Source organism: Chrysochloris asiatica, unplaced genomic scaffold (genome assembly GCF_000296735.1).
Source record: "Chrysochloris asiatica unplaced genomic scaffold, ChrAsi1.0 scaffold00017, whole genome shotgun sequence".
Taxonomy (NCBI): Eukaryota; Metazoa; Chordata; class Mammalia; order Afrosoricida; family Chrysochloridae; genus Chrysochloris; species Chrysochloris asiatica.
Window position 1 is genome coordinate 20100728 of NW_006408535.1, and position 21202 is coordinate 20121929.

Genomic DNA, 21202 nt, shown 5'->3' on the forward strand with positions numbered 1-21202 from the left:
TGTAGTGATGATCACTGGCAATTGGAATCCAAAGGTTAGAAACAAGAAGGTTCAATCATTGGAAAATATGGCCTTGTAATAGAAACCATACTGGATACCACCTGAAAGAATTTTGCAAGACCAATGACTTCTTCATTCAAATACCCTTTTTAAACAACATAAAAGATGACTATACACATGGACATCACCAGACTGAAAACCCAGAAATAAAACCTACTACTTAACAACAACAACAACAACAACTTACTGCAAAGCCATTTGAACTGCAAGGTGGGTTGTTCAAGCTCACCAGCTGCTCCTTGGAAACCCTATACAGGGTCACCATGGGTTGGCATCAACTCAATGGCACTTAACAACAACAACAACAACAATAAAAAAAGACAGTGGAAAACCTTTATGTCATCAGCCAAAACAAGAATAGGGACAGATTGTGGAACAGATCATCAATTGTTCATGTGCAAGTTCAGGCTGAAACTGAAGAAAACTAAAACAATTGCACAAGAGACAAAATTTGACTTTGACTATATCCCACCTGCAGTTAGAGATCATGTCAAGAACAGATCTGATGTATTAGACACTAATGACCAAAGACCAAAAGGACATCAAGAACATCATGCAGGAAGAAAGTGAAAATCATTAAGAAGACATGAAAGAAGGAAAAGACTAAAATAGATGAAACTTTCTACTCATTTAGCAAACTTGCTTCCATTTGCCAAAGCAAAAGAAATGAGGAGGTAAAAGAACTGAATACAGCACCTTGAAAAGACAAAGTTAAATATTATAATGAAATATGCAAAGACCTGGAGTTAGAAAACCAAAAGAGAAGAGCACATTCAGTATTTCTCAAGCTGTGGGAACTGAAGAAAAATTCAAGCTTTGACTTGCAATATATATATATATATGTATGTATTGTGAATTGAGTGATAGTTTACATGGGAGAACATTGGTTTTACATTCATCCTACTGTATTTCATTTTATTGCAATGATTACAATCCCATCCATGCTACATCATTCAACAGTAGTTACTTATATTCCCCTTTTTTAATGGATTTGCACAAAAGCACTCAGGAATATATAATCATTTCAACAACCAAAGGGCACATTCTGCAAGCTTGCCTCCTGGCTGCCTTGACTTGCAATATTGACAGATTCTATGGACTCCTGGCGTGGCACTGTAGGATCAGTACTTGACTAATAACCACAAGGTCGGCAGTTCAATCCCACTATCTGCTCCTTGGAAACCTTATACAGGGTTGCTATGAATTGAAACCGACTCAATGACATTTAACAACAACAATAATGGGCATGAATGAAGTATGTTGAAAGCATCAAAATAAAATGGAAGGACTACACAGTCATTGTACCAAAAATAAATGGTTGATGTTCAACCAATTCAAGAGGTAGCATCTGATCAAGAGTGAAGGACAATGAAGTCCAAAGTGCACTGATAGCACTGGCAAAGAACAAGTCTGTGGGAATTGATGGAATACAAATTGAAACATTTCAGCAAACTGATGTGCCATTGGAAACACACACTCATCTATGCCAAGAAATTGGAAGATAGCTACCTAGTCAACTACTTAGAAGAGAGCCACATTTATGCCCATTCCAAAAAAGCTACCTAATGAAATGCAAAAATAATCAGACAATATAATTTAATATCACATGCAGGTAAATAATTCCTCAAGATAATTTAAAAATGGCTGCAGCAATACCTTGACAGGGAGCTGCCAGAGGTTTACACCAGATTCAGATGAGGACATGGAACAAAGCATTTCCTTGCTGATAGCAGAAGCATCTTGGTTGAAAGCAGAGAATACCATAAAGATGTTTACCTGTGTTTTATTGACTATGAAAGGCTTTTGGTTTTGTGGATCATAACAAGCTATGGGTAACATTGCAGAGAATGAGTATCTCAGAACACTAAGTTGTGCTCATGACGAACCTGTACATAGACCAAGAGATAGTTGTTCAAATGGAACAAGGGAACACTGAAGAGTTTTAAAGTAGTTCAAATATACACCTGGGTTGTATTCTTTCACCACACTTATTCAATCTGTATGTTAAGCAAATTATTCTAGAAGCTGGATTATATGAAGAACGTGGCATCAGGATTAGAGGAAGTCTCTTTACCAACCTGTGATATGTAGATGATACAACCTTGCTTGCTGAAATTGAAGAAGACTTAAAATACTGATAAAGATCAAAGACCACAGCTATGGGTTGCACCTCAGTGTAAAGAAAACAAAAATCCTCACTACTGCACCCGTAAATAATATCAAGATAAATTGAGAAAAAACTGAAGTTGTCGAAGACTTCATTTTGCTCTGATCAGTCATCAACACTCATGGAAGCAGCAGTCAAATCAAATGATGTATTCCATTAGTCAAATGCTGCACAAGACCTCTGTAACGTGTTCAAGGGCAAAGATGACACTTCGAGGCTAAGGTGTACCTGACCCAAGCCATGTTATTTTTCCTCACTTCATATGCATGTGAAAGTTGGACAGTAAATAAAGAACAACTGTAGAAGAATTGGTGCATTTGAATTACTGTGTTAGAGGAGAATATTAAAAGTACCATGGTATGCCAAAACAACAAAACAATCTGTGTTGGAAGAAGTACAACCAGAATGCTCCTTAGAAGCCAGCATGGCCAGACTTGTCTCTCATAGTTTGAACATATTATCTGGAGGGACCAGTCCCTGGAGAAGACATTGTGCTTGGTAAAGTGGAGGGTCAGAGAAAAAAATAAAAGATCCCCAAGGAGATGGATTTTCAGAGTGGCAGCAGCTATGGGCTTAAGCGTAGCAATGATCGTGAGGTTGTTGAAGACTAGATAGTGTTTCGTTCTGTTGTGTGTATGGTTGTGCTAACAGTCCGTACTGACTTCACAGCACCAACCAAGAGCAGCAACAACATTTGTTATCAAAAGACAGAGATAATATGAAGATACTTTCTATCCCTGTGCTTTAATTGTAGTTGTTTTAAAGTGGTGTCGAGTCAGTTCTGATTTATTCACCCTGTACAGGGGTTTCTAAGATGTAGCTGGTAGGGTTGAACCACCAACATTATGGTTAACAGTTCAGTGCTTATTTTACAGTGCTACACCAAAACTCCAGTCTTTTAATACAAATACTCATTTATCCTATATAAATGTCCCATGTAAATACACATTGTTATTGTTGTTGTTAAGTGCCTTCGGGTCGGTTAGAGGAGCTAAATTATAATTTGTTATGATTAATTGTGCTGTTCACCATTTTTGGCTAGTCCACGGTACAGGAAATATCTCTATGCTATCAGTTATAATAGTAAGAAATGAAAGACAATTCCAGTATCCTACAGCCTTGGAGAAATCAAATGTTAAACGGGTGATAGAATGTGAGTGGAAGTCCTGTGGAAGATGAATGTGAAATGTAGAACATAGCTACTTCTTCATTTGTGTGGTTGAAGGAAGTTGTTAGCAGAAATAATGAGTCTAGATTTGTCAGTATGATTTCCCCTTGTTTTGTTGATATTATCAGAGTAAATGAGATTTAAAAATAATCACTAAAGATCCTCTTAGCAGTAATGTTTGTAGTTTATTAAGAACTTCATCATTAGCCTACAGGAAAATAACTACAATGACAACAGTTTTCAATATTAGTTTAGGACAAATATTTTCTCAACAATGCATTTAAAGAAATTACCTGCTTACTGCCAGAAAAGATTTAGGGAACATAAAAATGAGTATGTACAAAAATGCTTGTAGTAGAGAAAGTAAGTTGGGTTTTTTTTGTTGTTTTAAAGGTAGAAGATACACTACCACAGGAGTAAATACATTACCGGTTCTCCTTTAGCTCCAGGATTCCAGACAGCCCATAACATGTAAAGAAGAATGAAATTTCATAACTCTTATTACCTTGTAAAAGATACAGATTCCTCCTTTGCTTTAAGACCATTTTTACTATTAAAAATCTCATGAAAATTGTATATATAAGGGACATTGACCCCATATATGATGGGATTTTCAATGATAATTTAATAGTTATTTCCTGTAGAAACTTGATGGAGATCAAGATCATCACATTAAACTTTCGATATTTGTAAAATGTTTGTAATAGTTTCCTTTTGGTGTATATTGTTAATAAATTATAAGTTTTTAAATTAGTAAACTTATTACACTTGAGGGTTTATTTATTGTGATCCGAGTTTACATCTTTTCTGCTTTACAAGGTAATTTTTAATATACTACACAAACTTTGAAAAACTCCAACATATTCCTGGCAATCAATTTTCATAGGCTATATACCACTTATTTCTACTGTGGCGCTGTGGGCTAATGCGTCAGACTGCAAACTCGTTTGAACTGCAAGGTCGCTGGTTCAAGTTCACCAGCCACTCCTAGGAAACCCTATACAGGGTCGCTATGGATCAGAATTGACTCAATGGCACTTAACAACAACAACAATGAGAATTAGGACTTCTGGTGTGGCACTGTGGATTAATCGCTGGACTGCAAAGTTTGTTTGAAGGCAGTTCAAGCTTACCAGGTGCCCTTTTGGAAACCCTATACAGAATCGCTATGGGTTGTAACCGACTTGAAGGCACTTAACAACAACAAAATGAGAATTATGTCACAATGAAACATGTTTTGAATTTTAGTTCTAAATTGGGAATTAAATATTACTAGTTCTTAGAGATTTGTGTAACAGTATATGGTGTAGCTGTAAGAGGTAGAATGTGCTAGGGCTCTAATGCCAAATGCATTTTAAGTACAAGAAGTGTCACCCATGATGGACAAATTTCAGTGGAGGCTCAAGATTAAGACAGACTAGGAATAAGAAGAGACATACCACTTCTGAAAGTTTATTCACTGAAAACCTTAAGAATAAGTGAAACATTGTCTTATTTAGTGTCAAAATGCACTCCAAAAATGACTGGGGAACAGCAGCTTCCTTAAAATAGTATTGAAGTGAACTATGTGGTTGGAGCAAAGCTTTCAGGAACTTCATTTGCAGATGGGAAACAACTCAAAATGAGAAGAAACATCTGTAAATATCCATTAGTTATCAGAGCATGGAATGTATGAAGCATGAATCTCAGAAAATTGGAAGTCATCAAAAAGAAAACGAAAAGCCTGAAGATTGAAACCTTAGGCATTAGTGAGCTGAAATGAACTAATACTGGCCATTTTGAATTGGTTCGTCATATGGTTTACTATGCTTGGAAAGACAAATGGAAGAGAAATGACATTGCAGTCATCATCATAAAGGACATCTCAAAATCTATCTTGAAGTACAATGTCTGTGATAGGTTAATATCCACATGCCCACAAGGAAGACCCCCACACTAGTCCTCTGTCAGTTTGTTGTACTGTGTGTCTTCTGTGTTGCTAGAAAATATTCCATCAGTATTTTAAATACCAACAGGGGCACCCATGGTGGAGAGGTTTCAGTGGAACGTCTAGACTAAAAGTTAAAGACTATGAAGAAGAAGAAGACCACTTCTGAATGCGTAGCCACTGACAACTTTATGAATAGCAGCAGAGCATTGTCTGATGTAGTGCCAGAAGATGATTCCCTTGGGTTGGATGACACTCAAAATACACCTGGGGAAGAACTGCCTCCTCAAAGTAGAGTTAAACACAAAGTAGAATTAACTTTAATGATGTGGAGCAAAGATTTTGGGACCTTCATTTGTTGATGGGCATAACTCAAAATGAAGAGAAACAGCTGTACACATCTATTAATAATTGGAGTGTGGAATATTCTGGGAATAAATCTAGGAAAACTGTAAGCCATTAAAAACTAAATGGAACACAGAAAGATTGATATTCTAGGCATTAGTGAGCTAAAAATGAACTGATATTGACCATTTTGAATAAGACAATTATATAGTTTGCTGTGCTGGAAATGACAAATTGAAGAAGAATGGTGACCCATTCATCATTAAAAGAGCTTTTCAAGATCTATCTTGAAGTACAATGCTGTCTGTGATAGGATAATATACAAGGAAAACAACAACAAGGAAAACCAGTTAATCGCATTACTATTCAAATTTACACACCAACCACTAAAGCCAGCAATGATGAAATTGAAGAATTCTACCAACTTTTGGAGTCGTAGTGTGATGCTGAAGGATAATGTGGTGGATTGCAAGGTCAGGTTGAACCACAAGGTCAGTGGTTCGAATCCACCAGCTGTTCCTCAGAAGCCCTATACAGGATTTCTATGCATTTAAAAACAATAACAACAACAACTAACTTTTTCAGTCTGAAATTGATCCAACATACAATCAAGATACATTGAAGTTACTGGTAACTAGAATGCTAAAAATTAGAAACAAGGAGGGAGTTTTGGTAGTTTGAAAGTATGGCCTTGGTGATAGAAACCATATTAGAGATTGCATGATAGAATTTTGCAAGTCCAATGACTTATTCATTGCAAATACCTTTTTAAACAGCATTAATGGAGACTAAATACATGGACAAGGAGCTCTGGTAGAGTAGTAGGTTACATGTTGGGCTGCCAACCACAAGGATGGCAGTTTGAGTCCACCAGGTGCTCCAAGAGAGAAAGATGAGGCTTTCTGCTCCTGTAAAGATTTACAGCCTTGGAAATCCTGTACAGGGTCACTATAAGTGAGAATCTACTCTAGGAAACACCTTCCATTAACATATACATGGACCCCAGCAGACAAAACACACAGGAATCAAACTGACTTTATCTGTGGGAATAAACCATCAGCCAAAACAGGACTAGGGGCTGACTGTGGAGTAGAACACTAATTACTCTGATGCAAGTTCAGGTTGAACCTGAAGAAAATCAAAACAAGTCCACAGAAGACAAAATGTAGCTCTGAGTATACTTTGCCCGAATTTAGAGACTAGCTTGAACAGATTTGATGTCATAGACACTAATAACCAAGACCAGAATAGTTGTGACATAATTTAAAGAAAATCACAGGGCAGCTAATTAATTACTGTGGTCCTTTAAGTCATATTATTCCATTCTGTGATATATTGTATGCTTGTGATTATGGACCCATTTTGAAGTGAGTTGTTAATGAGGAAGGATTAAGGTGGAACTGAGGAGTAAGACTTAAGGTGGAATTAAGGATTAAGGATACTCACCACATTATAGAGAGTATAACTCAAGTCACTATTCTTAGTTTTCCCTGAGGACATAGTCTGAGTCCAATTTACAGAACTGCTTCAGCAAAGTTCAGTCTTTTTCCTGCATCTTGCATCTGACTCATGGCCTCCAGTTCATGAACCTCCAGTTCATTGGACTTCTGGCCCATCACCTAACCTGATTTGCCTGCTCACACAGCCTTGTGCATCAACAGTTTGTCATCTGACCTACCAATTTGTATTCCTCAGCTCTGAGACTACATGGGTGAGGAGAATTCTTCAGATGTTCTCTGAACTATGGATTTGGGACATGCCAGACCCAACAACTGAGTAAGCCCTAGTAGTAAGATCTAGTAGTGTTGAGGTTATGAGTTGGGCTGTTAACCTCAAGGTCAGCAGTTTGAAACAGAGGGAAAAAGACAGGCTTTCTGCTCCCATAAAGATTTACAGCCTCAGAAACCCTATACAGGGTCACTATGAGTTGGAACCAATTCTACAGCACATGACCAACCAAATAACCAAACTATATATGAGCGAGCACGGTGGCTCCATACGATAAACACTACTCTGCGGAGAAAGATGCTTTGTGGAAGGAAGAAGAGGCTTTCTGCTCCAGTGAAGATTCAAAGCCTCAGAAACCCTATACAGGGTCACTATCAGTCGGAACCTACTAGACAGCACTTACCATTTTCCCCCCTCTCGGGCTGCGAACCTTAAGGTCAGCGGTTCGAAACTACCAGCCGCTCTGCGGGAGAAAGATGAGGCTTTTTACTCCCGTAAAGATTTACACCCTCGGAAACCCTGTACAGGGTCGCTATGGGTCGGACCCGACTCGACGGCACTTAACAACAACAACAACAACTTTCTATCTAAATAGATCAATACACAGGTACATAGATACATAAATAAATTGTCGTTTAGTTTCTTCAAGTGTGTTTCGATTCATAGTGGCCCTGTATAGGATTTCCCAAGAGCGGCTGGTGAGTTTGAATAGCTGACCTTGCCGTTCAAACTGACTTTTTGTCCAGTGCATTATCCTGCAGTGCCACACATAGATAGATAGATAGATAGATAGATAGATAGATAGATAGATAGATAGATAGATAGATAGATAATTATATAAAGAAAGAAATTAAGACCTAGATAAATTAAATGACATTCTATGTTTATGGATTGGAAAACTTGGTATTGTTAAAAAAGCAAACTCCTTAAATTGTTCTATAGATTAATTGAAAGCACTATCAACATTCCAACTGCCTTTTTGTAGAAATTGACAAGCTGATTAAAAAATCCATGCAATATAATATTATTTGGTCATAAAAAAGAACAAAGTACAAATACATTCTACAACATGGATGAACCTTGAAAACATTATGCTAAGCAAAAGAATTGAGTACTAATGTGGTGCTCTAGGATAACCACTGGGCTGGTAACACAAAAGTCAGTATCAAGGTAAAGAAGTTGTATATAAAAGTCCACTATTGTGTGATTCCAATTATATGAAGTATCCAGAATAGACAAATCTTGAGACATAGTGTAGATTCATGTTAGCTGGGATGCCGGGTGGGGTGGGGTGGAGATGGGGTGAATGAGGTAGGATGGAATTGGAAGTGACTGTAATGGATAAATGTTTTCTGTTTTCAAAGTCACAAAAATATTCTAGAAATCAGTAATGATCACACATCTTGTGAAAATACTAGAAGCTAGTGAATTAGAAAGGATGCATTTTATGGAATGTGAGTTCTAGCTCAAATAAAGTAAAAACAAAAAAAACAAAAACAAAAAAAAACCAAAAACAAAAACAAATAAATTGAAATACGGAACTTACCCCATCAGCCTTTCACTGGATCTTCCATGACCCACACCAGATGTTTTGACTACTAGTAATCAGTGATAAAACACAATTATTTTGAGTCACACAGGTTTGCAAATGTTTTTGTTTACTACCTTTGATTTCTACATGCAAGACTAAATAATTGCCATACTCATATTTTCTGTCTTTAGTTTCACTGGAAAGTGACATGACCCAATTCTGAGAAGATTATGTTTAGCTTAAAATGTATTGTTTTTTTATCCTTGAATTGTTAATACTTTGGAAAATTTTTACAGATTATATATTTCTAATACAATTCCAGAATTTTTATAGGCTATATTACCCTCTCTGCTGTTCATAAGGTTTTCAGTGACTAAATATTCAGAAGTAGTTCGTCACTCCTCTTCCTAGTCTGTCTCCATCTGAAAGCTCATCGGAAACCTGTCCACCATGGGTGAACTTTCTGGTATTTAAAATACCCATGGCATAGCTTCCAGAATCACAGCAACTCACAAGCCACCACAGTATGACAAACTGACAGATGTGTGTATGTGAGTAAAGTTTTACTAAAAGTAATACAGAAATGGCTACAAGCATACATTGACAGAGAATTTCCAGAGGTTCAAGCCGGACCCAGAAGAGGCAGTGGAACAGGGGATATCATTGCTGATGTCTGATGGATCTTGGCTGAAAGCAGAGAATATCACAAAGATGTTTATCGTGCTTTATCGACTATGCAAAGGCTTTCGATTGCATGGATCATGAGAAGCTATGGACAACATTGCGAAGTATGAGTATTCCAGAACACTTAATTGTGCTCATGAGGAATCTGTACCTGGACCAAGAGGCAGTTGTTCAAACAGAACATGGGAACACAGAATAGTTTCAAATTAAGAAAGGTGTGTGACAAAGTTGTATTCTTTCACCAGACTTATTCAACCTGTATGCTGAGCAAATAATACGAGAAGCTGGGATATATGAAGAAAAACATGGCATCAGGATTAGAGGAAGACTCATTAACAACCTGCAATATACAGATGATACAACCTTGCTTGCTGAAAGTGAAGAGGACTTAAAACATTTACTGATGAAGATCAAAGAGCACAGACTTCGGTATGGATTACATCTCAATGTCAAGAAAACAAAAATCCTCACCACTGGACCAATAAACAACATTCTTATCATTGGAGAAAAGCTTGAAGTTGTCAAGGACTTCATTCTTATTGGATCAACTATGAACACTCATGGAAGCAGCAGTCAAGAAATCAAATGACATATTGCAATTAGGCAAATCTGCTGCACAAGACCTTTTTAAAGTGTTGAAGAGCAAAGATGTCAGCTTGAGGACTAAGGTGCACCTGACCCAAGGCATGGTATTTTCAATCACCTCATATGCTTGTGAAAGCTGGACAGTGAATAAGGAAGACCGTAGAAGAATTGATGCTTTTGTGTTGTGGTTTTGGAGGAGAATATTTAAAGTACCATGGGCTTCCAAAAGAACTAATAAATCTGTGTTGGGAGAGTACTCCTTGGAGGCCAGGATGGCCAAACTTTGTCTCTCATACTTTGGACATATTGTCAGGAGGAACCAGTCACTGGAAAAGGACATCATGTTTGGTAAGGTGGAGCATCAGAGAAAACGAGGAAGCCCCTAACTAGATGAATTGGCCAAGAGGCAGCATCGATGGACTTAAGGTTGGCCCAACACTGGGCAGTGTTTCATTCTGCTGTGCACAGGGTCGCTATGAGTTGGTACCAACTTGATGTCACCTAACAACAACAGCAACAAAAACCTCATGCCAGACACTGGGCTAAATGCTGCTTTTGTTCTTGTTGAGTGCTGTCAAGTCAGTTCTGACTCATAACGACCTTGTATGGGGTTTCTAAGGAAAAGTTAGTGAGTTTATATATGAAGCTCTAGTAGCGCAGTGGTTATGAATTGGGCTGCTAACCTTAAGGTCAGCAGTTTGAAACTACCAGCGGTTCTGCAGGAGAAAGATGAGGCGTTCAATTTCTGTAAAGATTTACAGCCTCGGAAACCCTGTGCAGGGTCACTATGTGTCGGAAGCAACTCCACGGTACTTAACAATACATATATAAATGATCGTATTAACAACAATATGATTCTTATTTGAAATCCAGAAAAATCTTTGCAAATACAATATAGCATTTGACAATTTGTAACTTTGAAATATGTTCTTTTCTCCCATTTCTAGATTTTATGGTGTGATAAATAATATAGAAATGTTTGAGTCAAAAGGTAAATAAGTTGGCAATAATGAGTTAAGATCTTGTCAGTAGCTAATAGATCATGTTGCAAAAGTGAACAAAATATTGAATTTTGGTTTTCCTTAGCGGATTTTTCATTTTTTTCTAGTATTTCTTTGATCCAAAAAAGACATCCATTCTATTGGCTTCTATTTCAAATGTGTCTGTCTCTTGGGTAATATGTTACTATTAACCAACCTTTGTAACTTTCACTTTGGGGATGTGGGAGAGATAGGAGTGGAAAATGTTGGCATCATGTAGGGTTCATCATGTAAGCACTGAGTGAAGCTTTGCATTTTCCCTTATAATGCTTCTCTTTGTCTCTTTAACTTGTTATCAAATGAGGAATGTGTAAATCTTTGGTGTATGTGTGTAAGAGTGAGAAATAAAAGAGGGATGAGGAACCTGTGCCTATCCTGCAAAGTCAGACACTCTTCAGAGAATAAAGAGGATTGTGTAAGGTATCTTATTATGATGATTGTGGTTCTAGGCAGCACAGGTATTAAAATTTGGCCTATCATAGGTAAATGGATATTTTCAGTTTTATTATTTTATAAGAAAATTTCAAGGAGAGACAGTATTTTATGTATATTTGCATTCCTCAGCATGTGAAGCCCTGAGTAGGTTTTTAAAAAAAACTAGATTCCCAATTAGCATTTGTTTTCAACCAGTAGCAATGAAAATTATGTTTCAGTAATGAAAGGTAGATATTAGCCAAATTTGTAAAGATTTATTAGATGTCGTAATATAACCATAGGACATTTTATAAATTTTAACATTTCATGTGTAATATAAATATCTTCTTGATATATTGAATTATTGTGATAAAATGCTTATTATTTCAAATCAAATGTTCAGTGATGACAAGGATGAATATTGAAGAACTTTCTTAACAAATTGTTATACAAAATGTCCAAAATCACTTGAGAAAATAATTTGTTAAACATTATCTACATATGACCTTGAGCTACCTGGACAACCAATTGGAAAAGACCAATTTTTGTGCACATTCCAAAGACAGATAACTCAATGAAATGTGGAAATCATTGATCGATATCATCAATATCACATTCAAGTAAAATTTTGCTGAAGATAATTTAAAAACTGCAATGGAGAACTGCCAGGAATACCAGCCAGATTCAGAAGAGGAATTGGAATGAATGAACTCATTGTTGACATTGAATAGATCTTGACTGAGATCAGAGAATACCAGAAAGATGTTTACTTGTGTTTTTTTGACTATGCAATGACTTTTGACTGCATAGCTAATATTGTGATGAATGGGTATTACAGAATATGTCAATGTGCTCATGAGGAACCTGTGAACACCAAGAGCTAGTTGCTCAAACAGAACAAGGGGATACTGAATGGTTTAAAATCAATAAGGTGTGTGTGAGGATTGTATTTTTTTAACCATACTTATTCAATCTGTGAGGAACCCTGGTTGTGTAATGGATTATAAACTGGGTTGCTAACTGCGCAGCCAGTGGTTTGAATCTACCAGTGGAGGCTTCCTGCTCCCGTAAAGATTTACAGCTTCTGAAACGCTGTACAGGGTCACTATGAGACAAGACACCACCACCACCATTCAATCTGTATGCTGAGCAAATAATCCAAGAAATTGAATTTTATGAAGAATGTGGCATCAGGATTGGAGAAAGATTCATTAACAACCTGTGAAATGCAGATGCTACAACGTTGCTTACTAGAAGCAAAGATGACTTAAAATACTTACTGATGAAGATCAAAGACCACAGCCTTCAGTATGAATTCCACCTCAATGCAAAGAAAGCAAAAATCCAGACACTGCTGACATTTGGAGAGGGTCCATCTGCTGGTTGTACCTGGATTTGAAGTCCAATAAATAACATCGTGATAAATTGAAAAAAGCTTGAAGTTGTCAAAAACGTAACTTTGCTTGTATCTACCATCAACACTCAGGCAAACAGCAGTCAAAAAATCAAATGATGGATTGCATTAAGCAAATGTGCTCCATTGTTGTTGTTGTTAAGTGCCATCGAGTCGATTCCGACCCATAGCGACCCTGTATAGGGTTTCCAAGGAGCAGCTGGTGAGCTTGATCCGCCAACCTTGCAGTTCAAACGGCTTTGCAGTCTGGCACATTAACCCATAGTGCCACACTAGGACTCACCTCTTCAAAATGTCCAATAGCAAAGATAACAGTTTGAAGACTGATGTGTGCTTGACCCAAGTCATGTCAATTGCTTCACATGCATGTGGGGAGCATGGTAGCTCCATACGATAAGCACTCGACTGCAAATCACTAGGAATTCAGTTTGAGCCCACCAGCTGCTCTGTGGGAGAAAGATTAGGCTTTCTGCTCCTGTGAGCATTTAAAGCCTAGTAAACACTATATTGGGTCACTATGAGTTGGAACTGATTCCACGTCACTTAACAATAGCATATACATGTAAAAGTATTATTCATTAATAAGGAAGACTGTAGAAGAATTAATGCATTTGAGCCATGGTGTTGGAGAATACTAAAAGAATATTGAAAGTACCATGGACTGCCAGAAGAACAAATAAATCTGTGTTGGAAAAGTATAGGCAGAATGCTCCTTAGAAGCCAGGATGGAGACTTCATCTCTCATGCTTCGTACAATTGATCAGGAGTGAACAGTCCCTGGAAAACCACAGTGTGGGTGGTAAAGTGGTGGTGGAGGCGATGGTGATTGTGTGCTGTGTGACTCACAGTGACCCTGTATAGGGTTTACAAAACTCTAAATCTTTACAGAAGCAGAAAACCTAATGCTTCTCCCTTGGGCTGGAACATAGTAACTGTTGACCAGGTAGTTAGCCCAACTATTCTCCCAGGGTTCCTTTGATAAAGTGAACGGTCAGCAAAAGAGAGGAAGACCCCCAACAAGATGAATTTGCACAGTGACAGCAGCAATAGGCCCAATTGCGACAATATTGAGGATGGCACAGGACCAGGTAGTGTTTCGTTCTGTTGTGCATAGGTTCACTATGAGTCAGAAGTGACTAGATGGTACCTAACAACAACAATACCCACAACACATATGACCTCAAATTAAGATTATGTGTTTAAGACATAAAGATGAGTGGCAAAGTTACGTATATTCATAACTATATAAAACCTAGTCTGTTTTCCTCTCTGCCATTTTCTTCTTTTATAATTTGTTATGTCATGAAGTGGTCAGAGAAGTCTATTAAAATACAGCGGCAAAAGAATAGGGGATCCTAGAAGAAGTCTAATAATTTGCCTGACAACTCAACCTTTGAAAGGTTTGTTGTTTGTTTGTTTCTTCGTTTATTAATTGCTGTTGAATCAGTTCTAACTCATAGTGACTCTGTAAAAAGTTTCCAGGGAACAACTGGTGAATTTGAACCACTGACCTTGCAGTCTAGTGTTTATCATACGGCATCACATCAGGAATCCATTTGTTAATAGGGGTGCTTAAGTATTGCAATCTTTCATTCAATGTGAGCTACCAGAAAACTAAGAACTTGATAAGTATGTATTAATCTACTTGAAACAGATACCTTTTCTCAAAATAATTGGATTCATAATATCTGCATCTGATAAATCATTATATAACCGTATACTTTAAAGGCAAGGCTTTAGATAGGATTGTATTTGCCATAATCTGTAAAAATATAGTTTTTTTTAACTTTAAGATTTATCCTTTCTAAAGTTTTTCCACTTTACATACGCATCCACTCACACATCTGTTTAATGAATGATGATGGCATATAATGAAATAATACTGCATTCTCAAAGCCACCTACCTTTTAACCCATCAGAAACAATATCCATGACCTGAGATTCTGGAGCAGCTGCCCTGTGACTCCTTTTCTATTGAAGTTTCAGTCTGCAAATGACAGCAGTCTTAACCTTTATTTGGTGAGAGAAGCTATTAATCTATCTTCAGACTTTCCCCTACCTCCAGAGAAAAAAACAATTTGCTCTTCAAAAGTTTGTTTGGAAATGAAACCGAATTCTGTATTTCCTCTACAGATGGTTGACCTCTTTCAGTTGGTGGCTGCATTACTCATTTAAACAATTATACAGGTCAGTATAGTGTAATCTAAATTATTTAGTCTCTGAGTGTTTTTCAGACACTACTGACATTTGGAGAGGGTCCAGCTGCTGGTTGTACCTGGATTTGAACTCCACACAATGATAACAGAGTTTTAGTTTGAATTCCAGACCCATCCATTGACTGTGTCTACTAACATGCTTGACAGTCTTGGACGTTGGTCCTAAGGGACATTTAACTTAAGCATCAATGTGTCAACACAAGATGATTTATTATTTTCCGATGAAAAGTTTAGAATAGCTGTGTTTTTTTTTTTTTTTTTTCCTTAAAAAACCATCAATACCTGGATGGTCTTTCTTCTGAAATTTAACTTTAAAATATCTTTCTTTTTGTTTGTCCCCCACAGAGAGCAATTGAAATCCACTAAATAGACTAGCAAAATATTATGATAACCTTTTCCATCCTAATTTGTACTGGAGGCTGAGTGTGTACTAGGATCAACATTAATTACTGTATAGCATTTCAGCAGTATAGTTCATGGAAATGTCAGGGAGTTAGCTAAAGGGGACTTGGGGTCTTGCAAACATCAGGGGGGAAGTAGCTAAAGAACATGTACTCCACAGGACAATGGGGATTTACAAACATGAAATTTAGAACTAAGGTGAAAGTAAAACCCAGGACTAACGTGTTAATGCCAAGAAAATCCAGTAAGAGTGAGGTTTCTCAGGCTTGAGAGAAAAATGGAATGAAATCTAGTGGTCTTTCCACCATCTTTAAAGAATTTAAAAATTAATAAAATTTAGGTTCCAGAAAGTAGTTAATACAACCGCTTATAAAAATGATTCTTTATAATAAGGAATCTAGTTTGTTAAAGTTAATATATCAGTTTGGATTAATGAATTTTTAATTTGGAGTCCTTTTGCAGCTTGAATTCAGACTAATTACAGGTTTTAAATTGTCACTAGTAGGAGCTCAGCCAAGGCATATTTCCTCTCTTCTTACTTGCACCATGAGAATTCATAAATCAATTTTTTTCTGGGTCATGACTTTGCCCCACTAGGAGCAGAGAAAACCCTTTAGTGTGAAGAAAATGTAATGGCAGCGGTCCCAGTCAGGCAGAATTTGTACGTAAAATGCAAGTAAGTAAATGACAGAGGAAATTTCCCAGCTATGAGGAAACAGAGCTAAAAATTTACAAATATAATCCAAGTGAGAATGAATGTAGCAAATAGTTTTAGCACAGCAGTGCCTACTGCTATCCTTGTAATTTAGGATTACTAAATATTTTTGGAGAGGGACTGCTTTTGCAAGCCTTTTTTTTAAACAGCAGAGGTCACCTTAGTACAAACCTTTTCAGGGGGTAGAGTCGGGGTGGGGGGGAAGCTTTTTGTTCAGTGGTGATAAATTAAGTACTTTTAAACCACTAGAAACGCTTCTCTTATTTCATTGAAACTCAAAAATCAAGCAGACATTCCTAGTTGATTTTTTTTTATGTAAGACAAAATAAAATTGCCTTCAAATTAAATTATGTTGTATGTGTATATTGTTTATTAAAATGATTTTTCCCCTAAATGGAATGAGAATAACAAGAAATCATTTAAATTATAATAGAGACAATTGTATTTCCAATAGACTTAATGATATTCCATATTATATTTACTATTAGAAAGAACATACATTAAATCATTCTGACTCACCCATTTGTATTAGTTTTTAAAACTATATGTACCTATAAAATGTATCCATTAACAAAGAATATCTAATAAGTAGCTGACCAAATGTAAAAATCTACCAAAAAGGCAAGAAAGATATCTAATTATGTTCCATTTAATAAAATATACTAATAAAATATACATGTACATGATAATAAAATATACATTAGTTTAGGTAAATTAATACTATTATTTTTCTTAATTCTAGCTTTAAACTATAGTTCTTCTAATACTGCTTATGAACTAGTGTGAACATTTTTTTTCTTAGACATTTAAATACCAGAAGATGCAAAATTAGATGTTTTGCTCCACAAGATTCCATATCAAATATTTTTCTTTTAGTAGTCTAAAGTTCATTAGAATACATTTTAAATTAATAATTGTTTGATTATATTATATAATTTTAATATATTAAATCCATGTTTTTTAATGAGCTCATTATCTATAATATATAATCAGTTTTAAACAAGTACTTCCGGTATAATTTTTTTTGCATATGCCAATGTATCATTTTCATATTGTAATGAATAGCAATAATTATTTTGAAATAAGATTTATTAACACTGCCTCCTTTTCATGTCCTTCCTCCTACCCCAACAGTTGGCAAAGTTGCTACAACTTTTCATGCTAAGACAATTGCCATCTTTCAGGAAATGTGTATGAGGGGATGGGATGGGGTGTTCAGAAAAACAAAAATATCCAGAAAATTCTTAAATACTATTTTAGATTTTAACCACTTTATTAGATTTCTTGCTTGATTGATTTGTACAGAAAACATTTTATCTATTTTGTTTCCCTCTGATTACCAAACTGTGTTAGACACAAAAGTCTGCTTGAAGCTAGCTTATAGCTTAAAGACAGGTTTAATAACAGGTGAACACTGGAAAATATGCAAACAAAATGGCAGACATGAATGACTTTATTTAAGGCATAATTGCTTCTCATCAACCCAAGAAATCATGCAGAAACAGTCTCTGTTTTACACAGTCAGGAAGAGACTAGAGAAACCACTCAGGCAAAGATGCTAAAAAGAAAGTCCATTCTTGGGTCTCAGCCAGACAACCACTCCACACACAGATCCAAGCTTTAAGACAATAGTCCTTAGAATCACAGTTCATCATAACAGATAATTATACAGCAAGTAAGACAATAAGGTTTTTTGGCCTCTGACTACATAGACTAATTGCTGGCTATGGAGCTCTGCCTAGAAGGGATGGATACAGCACAGCCTCTGCAATGTTGTCTTATTATGCAAGGACCGGTATAATTTGGATGGACGAGAGGTTTAATATCCAATGAATTCCGTGTGGTGACTCTTTTTCTTTTGTGGATTGCTCTCCACTGCTACCCTACCCCCCCAAGTCATATAACAGTATTGCAAATAGTTATTGACATTTCTACCTGGAAAGAGTTTTACTAGGATATAATCATTCCTAGTATGCCTACAATTCCAAAGATTTTGGTTGATAAAAAATAGTATCAACAGAAAAGGGTACCAAAAACCCCCCAAAACAAAACCTCAGCACTTAATTATAGGTCTTGTCATTATACATTTCAAAATGCTAGAACTAGGGTAATGTCAGGTTTTACTTACATGCATAGGGTGTCAACATATTTGCTTGATAAAATAGACAAAATCCAGATTTTTATGTTGCTTTCAAATATGCGTCTGGAAGGAATAAAGTTCCACCTTCATTGTTTTGTTTTGCCTTATTTATTTATTCATTCATTTGCCCCCACAGCCCCGTCTGCTCTCTGACAGGACCTATCAAGATTGAACTTATTATTTATTTCTTTATTTTCAGGAACGATGAAAGGTTTCTTCTTTGTGGACATTTATGTACAAGCGTGAGTTCCTGACAAGATAGTGAGAGTTACAAAGACTGCAGAGTAGTGATCTCCCTACCCCCAGTAGAAACAAATATGTGTCTCTTCAAAATGTGTAGTTCCCAAAGCTAGCCAATTAACTTGAAGTTGAGTTTTGACTCAAGCTCATGACCCTTACAGCCATAGGGCCCAGTTCTATATCTGGTATCACTGAAGTTAGGGAAAATAACCTTTGCTATTGTTTTTGTGTGTCTGGTTTTGTGTTTTTTTTTTGCTTTGCTTTTAAAAATCATTGATGCTTTTTAGACCTACTGAGGTCTTTAGGATTCCTAAAGCTTTCAGAATAGTATTTGTATGTTTCCCCCTCTTTGGAAGGAAGAAAGCGCTGGAGCACAATCATTTTTATTGAATAAAGTTTGCCCTTCATTAAAGGCTTTTTTGCTAACATGTACAAGGGTTGACAATTACATCATGTGCCTTCAGGGTTGTAGTGGAAAAGAGAAAAGAAGGCGAAACAGCAAAAATAAAAGCATCTTCCTGGCTTGAATTGAGAAAAAAAAAAAGTGCTGTTTTTTGTTAAACATCACAAAATTGTAGGGAGCCTAGCAAATGTAATAGCATTATGAACATATGTTACTTTGGAGGAACAAAGCTTGCACTTACAGAAACACACATGAAAAGTGCACTTTGGATCCTCAAGATTTGTTCAAATAAAACAATAGTTTCAAAGATGTGTCTTCTGTTTTGGAGTGAGTTTTAAAATTCTATTAGCTAGAGTTATAGATACACTGCCCAAACCAGTTATATTTTGTTTACTTTTTCTCACTAGAAAATAAAAAAATTATAGTGAGAAGAAAGAATAATGGATATCTTTTGAAATAAGGTGAGCTGTGGATCAAAATAAGCAAAACAGAGTACGTACTAAGCTCAAGAAATGTACACTTTTATTTATTATTATTATTCTTGTTTTCGTAGATTATCACAACATTTGACTACTGGGGAGGACTATTGGGATGTAGTCTACATATTGTGTATCTATTCAGACATTGGTAATATAATAAATGTTCCAGGAGTGTAATGGAATGCATATGTCTGACAATGACTTTAAACTATGTCTGTAATTCAATGACTTAAATACTCATCTCATTTTTATCCCATATATCAGGTTTTTATTGGGCACAAAGTGAATTCACTATTTGTAGTTTCATTCACAGAAAAAAAAAAACTGAAAACAAAACCCAGCCCAACAAGGCCAATCACTTTGCTATTGTGGTGATATTTTTCATGCATTCTCTTGTTCTGTGTGAATACATATATATTTGGAGAGTACACAGATCTTAAATATCGTAGCTAGGAGTTGATATGATTTGGATTTCAGATGATAAACACTACCAAACGGTGTCATATTAAAATGTAAAAAATATGTATGCGTGCCACAGCCTCTGCCTGCTATGAGTTTGGTTGTACGAATGTTTTTTTGACTTCTAAATCACACATTTGCTAAAATGAGCTCTGCTAGATATCAGTTTGTGCATAGGCACAATGTGTCTCAGTCAGATTCATAAAACAGATAGCTGAACTATACTTTGACTTTTGACATCAACAATCTGACTTCAATATTTTTCCACAAAAAGAAACTCCTGACTCTCTGTGCTGTTTCAATGTGATGGATAGCTTTTCAGCTGCTGACAGCATTGAATATAATAAATGTATTCATCAGCATTGAGGCTACATATACCCATGTCTTAAGTTTTACAGAGTGGCTTTGAAATGCCACCCAGAAACACCTGCAGCAATTCCCTGTCTCTGCAGAACTGCAAAGCTTCTGTTAAAAAATATTATTATAAAGTTGTCTGTATACCAGCAGTTTTGTGCTAAACCTTTTAATTGCCTACCCTCTAATTTTTCTTTGCCTGGAAACACTTGCAGACACATATTTTAATTTAGGCTGCTCTGTTTGACTTCTCTGATCATCTGGGTTTTCATTGTCATTGCTTCACAATAATTTAATGTCATATATAATGGCATCAAATTGGGAAGGCCTTAAAAGCTGCCAATCGAAAGTGATCTCAATGTTCCCATGTATAAGCCTAGATAAACTTGATTTGTTTGTGCCAACATTATTCATCACATTCTGTGTCTAACTGGGCCACTGATGTCTTGTTCTTGAATTTTCAAATCTTCTTTCAACATCTATTGAAACTTCTTATTCTTTGTACTTTTTTAATACGGCAATAAAGTGGTTGAAAGTATACATTTGCTACAAATTAAAAAATAACAAGTATTATGATGATGCTTACCAAGCACTATCTAAACAGTTTGCAATATTGTTCTTCAACTTGGTTCTTGTAAAACAAATCTCATTTTGTTTGCTGCTAGAAGAGAAGAGTTGGACCACATGTGCAATTCAACATTTCTTTTAGATTTCCATTTAATAATATTATG